The sequence below is a fragment of the Cynocephalus volans genome, chromosome 13 (genome assembly GCF_027409185.1).
Source record: "Cynocephalus volans isolate mCynVol1 chromosome 13, mCynVol1.pri, whole genome shotgun sequence".
Taxonomy (NCBI): domain Eukaryota; kingdom Metazoa; phylum Chordata; class Mammalia; order Dermoptera; family Cynocephalidae; genus Cynocephalus; species Cynocephalus volans.
In genome coordinates, this window is record NC_084472.1 from 65888403 (window position 1) to 65902475 (window position 14073).

A 14073-nucleotide genomic window follows, 5' to 3' on the forward strand; every position below is an offset into this window, starting at 1 on the left:
TATCACATGTTCTCACTTATTGGTGGGAAATAAAAATAAATAAATAAATTCACACACACACACACACACACACACACACACACACAGAAAAAAAACCAGGGGGGAGAAGAAGACATAACAAGTACAATTCCTTGAAGTTGACATGACAAGCATACAGAAAGGACATTGTTGGGTGGGAGGGGGAAGAGGGAGGAGGGAGGGAGATTTCGGTGATGGGCCACAATAATCAACCACATTGTATATTGACAAAATAAAACTTAAAAAAATAAAATAAATAAAAAAATAAACCTGTGCAGTTTTAAGTGTGATATCTTTTTGTTTTTAAGCAAGAAGATTTAATATACTCCATCATAGGCACTGAATATAAGAATGCCAATCACCACAGATCTAGAAAATGTACATTGTAAAAATAAGCAGTAGTAGGAGATAAAAACTGATGTAAAATACAATGATATTCTGCAGTTTCAAAGAAATGTTACATTTACTCAATATTCTTCCCTGCTTCCTAAAATTTTAAGTTGCTAAGTCCTCAGACAATAATTATCTAATATGCCAAGCTCTAGGCATTTTATGTGAGAATTTATTTCAACATTTAAAGTAATAACAAATAAAGTTGCAGTTTAAATAATACCTTTTGTAAGTTTATAAAAACATTAAATATTCCTGAGAAAGAGAAAACAAGTGTTTGGTTATAACCAATGAACTTTCTTCAGTGCAAGATTATTTTTTTCATGTTTAACTTGAATGATAAAAGCTTATGTTTAAGTGTTGAGAGAATAAAGATGAAATGATTTAAATATATTAATGTGTTTAGGTTATAAATTTATAATTAAGCACATATATTATCATAACATTAAGATCATTGTATTTGTCCACTTTCGTTGCTTATAACTGATTACCTGAAACTGCATAATTTATAAAGAAATGAAATTTATTTCTTCCAGGTTTGGAGGCTGGGAAGTCCAAAGTCCAGGAAGCACATCTGCTGAGGGCCTTCTTCTACAGCATCTCAAGGTGTCACGTGGACTGAACAAAAGAGCTAACCTGCTCACTCTCCTTATGAAGCCATCATAACCATGTCCATTACTCCATGAATGAATCAATCCATTCACAAGGTTACAGTATCCACAATCTAGTCACTTCTTAAAGGCCCAACCTTTCAAATATCATAATTGGGTTTTCCACTTTCCTGACACTGTTGCAATGGAGATCAAGTTTCCAATATACAAACTTATGGGGAACACAATTGACAAATAGCAGTCTTTTTTTTAACCATGTTAATTTATCAAAAGGAATTAACATATGCATTTTCTCCAAGGAATACTGTAACCCCATAGGAATACATCTGCATTAAAACAACCCTATTTGTGGAACCTTATTTATAATTCCTTATGATTATACTTAATGCTATAATAGAGTAATTTATAGGCTATGCAAGTGTTGACTGCCATGTCCTTCAACATACATGAACTGTGATGTTTATGTTTTTACAACTTTTATTTCCCAAATCTTTGTGAGTAACTTGATATACTTTGACAAAATAAACTCACATAACAAAAATTCACAATTATTTCATTAGACCTGAATGACATTAAACATAGTTTTAAAATATTTATATGACCTCGTGATGAATGTAGGTTATTTACATGTACATAAATATAGATAAATATATATAAATACAGAATTAGGTATATACACACATATAAATATTGATATATATAGGTACATATATTTGTATATATTACAAGTAGAGTTAATTATGTATATACTACAAGTAGTGTATATTACATGGGGGCTATTTGTGAGTAGGGATAGCATGTGGACATGCAAACTTGTGGAGACAGAAAGGACAGCAAGAGAAAGATACTGTTGCATTAGGCATGCTGAGAAGGTTTATGGAAACCTCTGAACGAAATCTCTCCTGATAAAATGTGTTACAGCATGCTATGCATTACTGAAATGTTAACATATAGTAAAGTACTAGGATTCATTTTGAAAAATGATAGCTAAAATGAACACAGTTTTCTTTTCTTCCAAAGCAAATCATGCTCTGTGGAATTTCAGTACGAAAATTTTCAATTTTAGAACCCTTATCACAAAAGGGTAAAATCCTTTTGGAGAATATATGCACATTTTATCTGTCACTTCTGAATATTATTAATGAACAATAAATAGTATTTTTAAAGTTGTTTTAAGGTTAAAAAAGTCAAATGTATAATTTTACAGAATTGAACTTGCTGATTCTCTCTAAGTTTCATGGAAATCTAACACTGGTACAATTCAAAATAAGAAAAAGGAGAAAGAAAAATCCCTACATCCTCTACAAGTTATTTTTCTATTTTTATTCAAGAGAAAATATCATTGTTGCTATAAATTTTTAATAGGTATCCCTTGGCTAAAAAGAATAATTTATAGAAAGAAAAATGCCTATTTTTCTCTCTGATTCTTATATGAGTTCATTTTTTCAAGTAAATTTTTTTTCTCAAAATAAGAATCCCTATCTTGTCAAAATATTTGACTCACTACCTTTCCAAGGTACATACTTACAAGCATTTATAAATAGATATCTTCCAACATATAAAATTTTGCAAATTATATTCTATTATTCCAGTATTACTGATAACTTTTGATGGCAATTCTTTGATTGAATTATGGACCAATATTGAGAATACTAAATGTTAGTATTTTTAAGTTCTATAAAGAATTGAGAACACATGCACACATACATACACGATCCTCTAAAAATAGAAATTTATATAATAGGTCTTGACTTTTAAAATAAAATGCACTCTATAGGTTGAAACATTTCCATTGAAATGTAGAAATCAATTTTGAATGAAAATATGACAGGAATAAACAGATATACAACAAGACAATTCATTTTTTTGTTATGTTAGTAGGATTATATAACGTTATTTTCTCTGAATTACCCAATTTCTCTGCCTTAATCTTATAGTACTTTTGCAACATAAACATATTAAAATAATGTTAAGGATATGAGGTAACCAATTCATGTCATTAAAATAAGTGTTGAACCTAAGGCTGAAATTTCATAAAACAGAAAACATTGTTTTTTGATATTGTTTAGCCCAAAAGTTACTGTTTCTGAAATATAAATACTTCTTTTTCTTAAATTTTCTAAGGAACTTAAAAAATATGTAGTGCTGATTGTCAGTCTGGTTTCCGGTGCCCTAAAGTGTTGCAGGGTGTTGGGCAGAATGGCAGTGGGGAGCAGAATGAGACGTGTTGATGGAAGAAATTGCCTGAATTACCAGAATACATTCTGAAGAGAAAGCGGAGTATCTCAGCAAAAGGAAGCAAGTTCATTGTTATTCACTGAGTCACGGGTCATTGTTTCTTGACTACTTATTTACTAGTCCATTCTTATTTCTTCCAACCTAATCACCTGCATTTTTCCCTTGACCTACCTTGCAAAGGTGAGTAACATGAGCTCCCAGGGTGCACTAAGTGTCTCTTTCCCCACAGGCTCCGCACATAGGGCTCCAAGTCTGAGAAGTCTCTTTATCCCTCTCACCATCTCTTCTACCACTACTTTACCCAGCTAACTTCTGATCACCCCAGTCATCTCTCAGGTATGAGCATAAACTTCGTTTCCTCAGCAAAGCCTTTTCTAACCCTCAACAATTGCTCTCAATGTTTCCCCCACTTGCCATTATTTCACTTCATTGTAGATTATTTGCAGTTCCCTGACAGTGAGTGAGCATCATAAGATGAAGCCCATTGCAGGTGCCTGCTATCCAACACTTAGTTCAGGTTTTGTACATCATTAATGAGAGAGAAAGAGAGAGGAGAGAGGAGAGAGGGAGGGGGGGGAGAGAGAGAGAGAGAGAGAGAGAGAGAGAGAGAGAGAGAGAGAGAGAAAGAGTGAGAGAGAATAAAAATTCTTCAGATGATCAAGCACTTGAAAAACATTCTATGGTCTTACAGGTTGCATAATTCATTACAATTTCCAAAGTGCCCTCTCTCACATGTTGTTTTAGTTGAGACCCTCGTGTAAAATTTTATTTCTTCTCAGTTGTCATGTTTGCTTATTCAGGGTGTTGACTTTGTTCTCTCCCACCACTGTCTCAGTGAGAGTGTAACCACGGCTGTGTAGTGGCTTCTCGGAGGCCCATGACTAAGGAGCAGAGGAAGCTTTTAGTTCTCACCACAAAATGCCTGGGTAACCTCCCTGGTTGGTTTTGTTAGTGTGAGTGTACCTGCCACTCCATTAACAGGTATAACTCGGAGGTTAAAGTCCTATCATTGGCCTAGGTTTGCCCACATACTTTCCACAGGGATTGGTGGGATCCAATTTTATTTTTATTAAAGAAGTGAGGAGAGGTGACGGGGAGTTATAAATGATAGATACTACTTAAATCATCTCAATTTACTGTTATGCAGTCAGTATTGAAACTTACTTTTATTTAAATGGAGAAGCTGAAGTTCACAGTGATTGATAATACATTTTGAGAGGTGATTTGGATATGGGAAATTGAGAGATTATCCCATAATGATGTTAAAATTGGACCTATGTTTTAGAGTCTGAATCTTATGCTTTCAATGTATGTGTTGTACAAATATATATTGCTTATTATTTAACTTAAGTTTATTGGTAATTTGTGTTATCTTCTGAATACCTCCTCTAGCTCTATAGGCGAAATTTAAGGGTATATTCATTGATGTGAGGAACAGAGTAATGGATTAGATCTCAAACAAACTTCTGTTTTGTTTTCATCAAATTGTAATATAAGGCTAACATTGGAAAAATAATGTAAAAATATGCAAATAAAGCATCAAGGATGGGTAAGTTACCAAAAAAAAAAAAAAAAGGTAATTAGACAAGATGGTTATGCAAAATAGTATGAGAGTTTTTCTGTTATTTAATTGTACTGAGTCGACAGGCTAAGGCTACATCTTTCACACAGTCACTTATATAAATCTAGAACACTCTATTGTGGTAAAAATAAGAGCATTGCAGATCTTTCAAGATCTGTTAGGGTTGCTTTTCCATAGAATAAAAATTTAAGGTATTACACAGAAGTTGTTTAACATTGCCGATGAGGAAACAGTCTCTTATGAGACTGACGCGCTACCTACTGCGCTAACGAGGCACCTAAAATATGGAACGCTTCACGAATTTGCGTGTCATCCTTGCGCAGGGGCCATGCTAATCTTCTCTGTATCGTTCCAATTTTAGTATATGTGCTGCCGAAGCGAGCACAGGAAACAGTCTCTTAAAATTGGAGTATTCAAAGATTATGCTGTTGGTATCTCAGAATCAGTATCTCAGAAAGTTCCTTTCCTCCTATAAACTGCTGTGATTATATTAGGCCTGCCAGATATCCAGTATAAGCTCCCCAATACAGCATCCTTAATCACATCTTCAAAGTCCTTTTTTCTGTGGAAGGTAACATATTCCAGGGATTAGGACATGGACATCTTTAGGAGGGAGCATAATTTATTCCACCACAGTCTCCCAATGGATAGATACAGATACTTTTCAAAGAGAAAAAAAAAAAAATGCACCAACATGTACTGTTTTAGTATCTTTAATGTTTGATGTTGAGATATCAATTAATTTTTATTAATCCTGCTACAATTTCACCAAATTCCTATTTTATTCGTATGCAAACATAATAAATAAGTGTCTTCTTATATGTAATATTTGGTTAATTAAAAAATATATGCAAAATTAACAAATCCTTAGACTAAGGAAAAAGACATATTCAAATAAACAAAATTTGAGGAATAAATGAAGAGACATTACCATAAATTCTCCAGAAATATTATTATAAGCAATTTTTATATATGTGCCAACAACTTGGATAACCTAAAAGAAGTGTATAAATTCCTAGATATTACAACCTGTGAAAACTAAACCGAGACTAAATAGGGAGCTTAAACAGACCATTACAAATTAGGACATTAAATTAGTAATACAAATCCTCCCAACAGCAAACAACAAAATGGCAGGACCAGATGGCTTTACAGGTAAATTCTACAAAATATCTAAAGAAGAATTAATACTGTTCATCTTAAAATACTTTCAAAACAATAGAAGAAGAGGGAATACTTCCAAACTAAATTTTATGTGGCCAGCATCACCCTGATACCCAAGCCAGACAAAGACACCATGAGAAAAGAAAATTATAAGCCAATACCTATGTCAAACATAGATGGAAAAATCCTCAATACAATATTAGCAAACAGCACATCAAGAAGATTATATGTAACAAGCAAGAAAAATTTCTTTCTGGAATGCAAAGTTGATTCAACAAGCAAGTCAATTGATGTGATCTGCCGCATTAACAAAATGAAAGATAAAAAACACATGATCATTTCAATAGATGCAGGGAAAGTATTTGAGAAAGTTCAACATCCATTCATGATAAAAGTCTGAACCAAATAGGTATAGACAGAAAAAGCTTAACTTGACATAATAAAGGCCATATATGAAATACATGCAGCCACCCTCTTAATCAAAGTGGAAAAACTAAAAGCTCTTTTTCTAAGATCCAGAAAGTCAAGAATACTCACTTTTACCACTCCACTTAGCCTAGTAGTAACAGTCCTAGCTGCAGCAATTAGACAATAAAAATAAATAAAAGGCATCCAAACAGAAGAGAAAGAAGTAAAATTATCTGTTTTCAGGTAAAATGATCTTTTACGTAGAAAATTCTAGAAACCCCATAAAGGAAAAGAAGAGTTGTTAGAGTGAGTAAATAAATTTAGTAAAGTTTCAGGATACAAAGTGAGCACACAAAAATCAATAGAGTTTTCTACACAAACAGCAAACTATTCAAAAAAGGAAATCAAGAAAATTTCATTTACAACAGCATCCAAAAGTATAAAATGCATTCTTAGAAATAAATTTAACCAAAATTGTGAAAAATCTGTGCACTGAAAACTATAAAACATTGATGAAAGAAATTGAAGACACAAATAAAAAAAAGATATCCCATGTTTATGAATTATAGGAATTAACATGGCTAAAATGCCCAAAGTTGTTTACAGATTCAATAAAACCTCAGTCAAAATCCCAATGGAATTTTTCAGAGAAATAGAAAAAAAAGTCTTAAAATTGATGTAGAACCATAAATGACTCTGAATAGCCAAAACAATCCTGAACAAAAAGAACAAAGTTGGAGACATCATACTTCCTGATTTCAAATTTTATTACAAAATGCATAAGAATTAAAACAGTATAATACTGGCAAAATAACAGACACATAGACCAATGGAACTGAGTAGAAATCCCAGAAATAAACTCACATATATATGCTCAACTAAACTTTGACAAGGGCATTAAGAATATCCAGTGGGAAAGGATAGTGTCACCAGTAAATGGTGTTGAACATGTAAAAACAAAATTAGACACTGTCTTAAACCATACACAAAGTTCAGCTCAAAATGGATTAAAGATTAAAGATAAAATCTGAAACCGTAAAAGTCCTAAAAGAAAATATAGAAAAAAGATCACGGACATCCATCTTGGAATTTATTTTTTGAAACTAACACCAAAAGCACAGGCAGAAAAAAGCAAAAATAAGCAAGTGGGACTACATCAAACTAGAAAGCTTTGGCAGGGCAAAGGAAAATGTCAATAAAATGAAAAGGCAATGTATGAACTGGGAGAAAATATTTGCAAATCATGTATCAGATAAGGGATTAATATTCCAAACCTATAAAGAACACATACAGCTCAATAGCAAAAATAAATTTAAAAAAAAAATAAATAAAAAGATAAATTAATAAGTGAATAAATAACTGGTTAAAAGTAGGGCAAGAAGCTGAATAGACATTTCTCCAAAGAAGACATACAAGTGACCAACAGAGCTCAACATGACTCATCATCAGAGAAATGTAAATCAAAATCCACAGTAAGATATTATCTCACACCTATTGTCATGGCGGCTGTTATAAAAAAAAAGCGAGCGAGAGAGAAATGCTGGTGAGGAGTAAAATAGAAATCATCAGAAGACAGTCACTTTGAATCTCTGGAATCTTATGAAACTACCTCTCAACACTATTTGGTCTCAAATGGAAATTACTTATTTATTTATTAATTCTAGGAAGTCATCGGATGGAATTTTTTCCTCTCTTTTATTAAGGTGCTAATTTTACAAACAGATCCTGAGCAAGATCTATTTTTCTGTGTATATTGGAAATGAAGATGGAATATATGCACATTCTTCTTATATAGATATTTTGGATTATCGCTGGTTGGTGTCTCTGTTTAAATGGAAGTAATTAAAGTATATTAATATTTATGAAGATATTGCACCAATTATAATACCACATTTACCATAGGCATTTTGTAATAATAGCTGTATCGTCCTTCAGTACTATGTAGAAACAATTAAATGAAATGTATGTATATTTTGTTCTTAATCCTTATTTTGGAACAGAAATTCTTTAGATAACAAAGACTTTAGGACTTTTGGTTGCATGTACATTGGGGAGATGTATAATTGTGGGGGAAAAAAAAGTCCAAAGGTAAATTCCTGAACAGTGCCTTAATCATTTCTCTGTGTAATCTTATTGCAGAACAAATAATAGCTCTATTTTTTGTGCATAATTTGTTTGTGCATAGTGACAGTGCATGATTTTTATGTTTTATGAAGGGTCTTACTGAATGACTTTAAGGACAGTGATATAAGATACATTTTTTCCTCCCAATTAATTCTGAATTTAAATATTCTCTGCCAGAGTACGTTACACTGGAAAAGAACATGTCTACACTGTTCTTCGAATTCAAATGCATTTTCAGTGTAATGGCCTTGCGATAAAATATTAAAATTCATCTTGCATATCACAAAAATGTTTAAAGGTTTTTTTTACCATACACAATTTTAGAATATAATTCTAAAATGCAAAATTTACTTAAATTTAGAATTCTTTAATACAATGTGACAGATTAATGTCACATATGCTTATAAAATTTCAATAGTGATGTTCAAAGTACATCTATCCTCAGTTATGGTAATTTAAAAAACTCTTTTATCTATCAAACCATTCATTGCATGCAGTTAAAGTTTTTAAAAATATTGGACTTATTTAAAATTTAATAGAAAATATGCAACATGCATGAAGGTAACACTGCATCCTTAGGCAAGTAGCTGTTTAATATACAATATGTGTTGCTTGAGTATTATGTTCAGGAAATTCAAAACACAATGACATATAAAGATGTTTTTCTTTAAGTGATCAAGGGATTTATTTGAATAAGCCATTGTTTTTTTAAAAATTTTACTATTTTATGATATAAAAATGTCCAAGCCCATAAATCAAATGGAAATCTCATGTGCATTAATATACACACAAGTGTACACTGGAGACACTCAAGGATTCTATGAGCTCCAATTAATTTTTGGAATATATAATAAATGTGGAGAAATCCAGTATATTTATTTTGAAGATTAGAAGCAAAGAAGTTCTACTAAAGCATATAGGAAGAGATTATAATCATGAAGCCAAAAACTTTTTTCATGTCAATGATAAGATTGTAGCAAATTAACCTACTATCTTGTCAACAAATTGTCACAGCCACATTCATTAAAAATATATCTACATTGATCAGAAACAGAATTTATATTTACTCTGTGGTAATCCCCAATGGGAGACTGATTTGAGCATAAGACATTATGGAATTATTGGCAGATATTAAATGTAATGCTGCCTAGCAGGAAATATGATACCTATTTCCTAGTTGGAAATATGAGACAAGAGTTTTCAGAAATAAGGTTAAGACTATGGATAACAATAATAAGTTTAAAACTATGGATAATAATAATTTTAGAGATATTCTCATAGAGGTGATACATTAAATTATAGAATTAAGTGTGATTTCCAGGAGATGAGTATATGTGAGTATAGCAGTAATTCTCAACCTGTATGATACATAATAATCACTAAGTGCACGTTAGAAACTGAGAACCTGAGTTACAGCTCCAGATTTTCTGATTTGGTAGATCTGGTTTTGGGTTAGAGAATTTACAGGTGAATATATCTCCCTTTGTTATTCTAAAGCAGATAATTTGTAGGATTTATTATAAGAAAATTGCCAGAGATTTGTGAATAAATTCAATTATATTTAGGGAGAAAGAATGGGAAGAGGAGTGGAAGAGGGACTAGAGGAGAAAATATTGAAAATACATAAGGAAAACCAGAGTCTGAAGTCATCACAAAAACTAAGGAAGAAGGGTGTACGATGGAAGGAATAGTTCATGATATTCACTATTGCAGAAAGTTACAAAGAAAATACTAAGAACAACATGAATTTGTAATTGATGATCACAGTGACATCATTTTGACCAGTATGGCAAGGCAGAAGACAATTACTAGGAATTACATTTTAAAGCAATCGTAAGCCTATTCTTTTAACAAGTGTATTAACAAAGCGCGGTGGTGAAGTAGGGTAACATGAGTTCCGGAAGGTTTTATTAATTTTAAGTGTTTAAAATGGGGAGGAAATATAGAAATGTTTGCAGAGAGTGGACCCAGAGAATAAATGTATATTAGGAAGAGGAAATGAGGAACACAGTTGAGAGGGAAAGAAACGCTCACATGAAGGGCTTCCCCCTGGAGAACAGGAGTTATACGCAAGCGAATGCGCTCATGCACGTGTGTGGTGTTTGTCTTTCTCTCTCTTATCTATACACGTATATACACATGCATAATTTTATTCTTCCCATCTTCTCTCCTTCTCCTTGTGCTTTCGTTGCTCTTCTTCAGACAGAAAAAATAAATAAATAAATAAATAAAGGAACTAATAAAAGGGTAAAATCACAGAGACATAACGTAAGAGGTATGAGTAAAATTGAGTGAGAGCACATTGAATGGTCTTCATCTTCTTAGGAAAGTATGGATAAAAGATACCTGCAAAGGGGAGAGAAGAAGAACAACCTGGTTCTCGAGATTTAACAAAGCTGAAGAGATTTGGAAGCAGCTCTATGGGAGAAATTTTGAAATGGTACACTACAAAATATGAATAGAAGTTGATTAGAAATAAACAGTGGCAGGCCGGCCCCATGGCTCACTCGGGAGAGTGCGGCGCTGGTAGCGCTGAGGCCACGGGTTCGGATCCTGTATAGGGATGGCCGGTGCTTGGTGCAGACCACACCGTGCCGGGGTTGCGATACCCTTACCGGTCAAAAAAAAAAAAAAAAAAAGAAAGATATAAACAATGGGGTTGTAGAATATGACATGTTTGGTCCATTAATATTGGGCTAATTTATTATATTGTATTACATTGTGATAAAAAAGGGGGTGCATATTTTCACAAATTCTGGTATTTTGGGAACAGAAAGAGAGAGGGTGGAAATAGTGTTCAACTATAGTCAGTGCCTGAAAAGACAAGTAAGTCAGAATGACAAGGGATGCTTTCGCTTTCTTTCTTTTCTTTTCTTTTTTTCTTACTGTGGTAAAACATATATAAGATTTTCCATTTTAAGCATCTTAAACATACAACTATATGTAATTAATTACATTCACAGTGCTATGTACCTATCACCTCTATCTATTCCCCAAATTTTCGTCATCCTAAACATAAACTCTGTACCCATTAAGCATTAACTTCTCATTTTGAGGTGATGGATATGCTAAACACCAGGATATGATCATTGCACACATGTAAATGCACCAAATTTCATACCATACTCCATAAATATGCAAAATTATTATGAGTCAATTAAGAAAAAATAAAATGAAAAAATTCAGAGATAGAAGTCAATTAGAGGTTATCAGAAATGGGGACAGGAGATAATGAAAAGTTAAGGAATAATGGGATGGGTTTTTAAGTACAATGAATTGCTCATCCTCAAACAGTCTGGGGAGAAAAGAAGGATTGAAAGTGGGCTTGGTAAACAAAGAGCAGCCTAAAGACCACACGTGCTGGCAAACATATAAAGGGTGCTTAGAGGCAGCAAGGGGGTGTGAGCACTGCATACACGGGAAGTAATAAGATCATCTTTTGATACAACTAGTAGTCTAACCCTAGTTCTGAAACATCAAATGACATTTATCTGATCTTTTAAAGAACATGAAAAATTTCAGAGTTGATGAGACCATTTTCAGAGGTAAAAAAAGTAGTGATCTCATATTGTATAGTATTTTCTAAAAAGTCTTAAATGCTAGTATTTATTTTCTAAATATGTTGGTTTCTGACTAGATAAATGTCTGTTTTGATTTGTAATTCTTTCAATTGATGTGTCATGATTACTCTTTAGCACTCTTCCATTTTTCTACTGGGTGTGCACTTCCATTAAAGAGATTGAATGTATTTCTCTGTTCCTTTTGCTGTTGAGTTTAGATAATTTTGAATGCTTTTCCTCTTTCTATATATCAAGCATTAGTTAAGTGAAAGTGTATAATAAGCATCATTTATCCATGATTATAATACTCCCATGCTTAGTAGAAATATGGATTTCTTTCTTGAGGACAATTAACAGTTAGCAGATATAGTATCAGAAATGAGTGAAGCAGGTGCCATTTGTGTTCGTATGGATGTGCTTTTGTCCTTATACAACTTTTCCTATAGAACATGACATAATAGCAACTGTAGATTAGCTAATGAAAATGTTTAGTTTTCTGGTTAAACCACTGGGACTGGCCTATTTAATAAATGTACTATGAGGACTATATATTCCAAACAGTAGCAAAACAAAAAGCTTGATTACTTCACATGCTCTAGATGAGTGAATGTGATAGACAATATATATTTCCACTTGTCTTTTGTCCAGAGCTAATGGATCGATATAGTCTTTGGCCTTTTTTCCACCCATTCTGCCTTTTACTTGATACACATCTCCCATAATTTGTTACGTATAGATTAAGAGCAATATCTAAAGGATGTTATCTGTATTTTACCATAAAAATGAGAGTCCACATCTAAATATATTTCATATATTTTTACTTTCTTTTCTATTTTAATCTTATACATTTTAAAGAAAGAATCCACGTTTAATATTACATTCAAAACAACATCAACAATTGGATATATACATCATTTAATAGCAATCAAATCACATTTATTAAATGGTTAATAAAGTGCTATTTACCTCATATACATCCAATCAATTATCAAAACGTATCTATAAAGTATTATTCTTATTTTACAGATGAGAGAACTGATCATTTGAGAACTTAAAAAAATTTCAAGGTTACCTACCTAATAAGTGGAAGATCTAAAGTGTAAATACAAGCCTATTAAATTATTGAGTTTATCACCACAAAATTCTGTGTCCAGTAATGTGCACTGGATAGGTGGCTAGTGAATAAGATGAGCAAAATTTCAAAATTTGTAAGGAATGCACACTACGTTTAAAACTGAGAGGCAGTTTTGAAAAACTGAATAAATGATTCCATGACTGAATTACTACTGAACTAATTCAACCCACACATCCCCCACTCCCCAAAAACAGGTACTCAGATAACTTGAGAGATGATACATTAGAATATCATTCTAAAGGAAAGGGTAAAATGAGAACCCATTTTGATGCATGAGGAAAGAATAAAGGATTCAATTAAAAATACATATGTATACATATATACACACATATATACATACACATACATGCAGAATGCAAAATACATATGAAAATAGATACGGATATTTCAATTTCACAAAAGGGCAAATGCCTAAACCTCAGATGGCTTACATTACCTGGAGCCAATATTTGCTTTGCATGACAGTGGATGGAAGATAGATGGGAGTTGTGTGGTCAGCACCTTCAAATGTTGCATACAGATAGTAGTATCAAAGTACTGGGTATAGTAGAAGACTGGTGTTATACACTTTCACAGTATTTATTAATTTGTGTAAGGTAGCCTTTTCTTTTTTTCTCATAAGTGAAAGTATGTAGGCATTATATTTATTATATAAAACTGAATGTTGAATATTTGTTTTCATGGGCTGCATGTTTTTCAACTGCATATCTAATTTCAGAAAAATTAAACTAGATTTGAAATGAGATAAAAATTCTAGCTTTCAAATAAGGGTACCTCTGAGTATTAATGGAAAACAAGGTTGAGTTATTTTTCATGAAAGGAAGAAAAACAGCAATTCAATAA

At 32.4% G+C, this 14073-nt stretch overlaps 1 non-coding gene across 1 annotated transcript; it reads right to left on the bottom strand.

Moving 5' to 3' along the window:
* Window positions 1-5117: 5117 nt before the first annotated feature.
* LOC134362350 (U6 spliceosomal RNA) lies at window positions 5118-5224 on the bottom strand. The gene has a single exon (XR_010021606.1). It is a non-coding gene; the product is annotated as a U6 spliceosomal RNA (small nuclear RNA).
* Between the last annotated feature and the right edge of the window lie 8849 nt (window positions 5225-14073).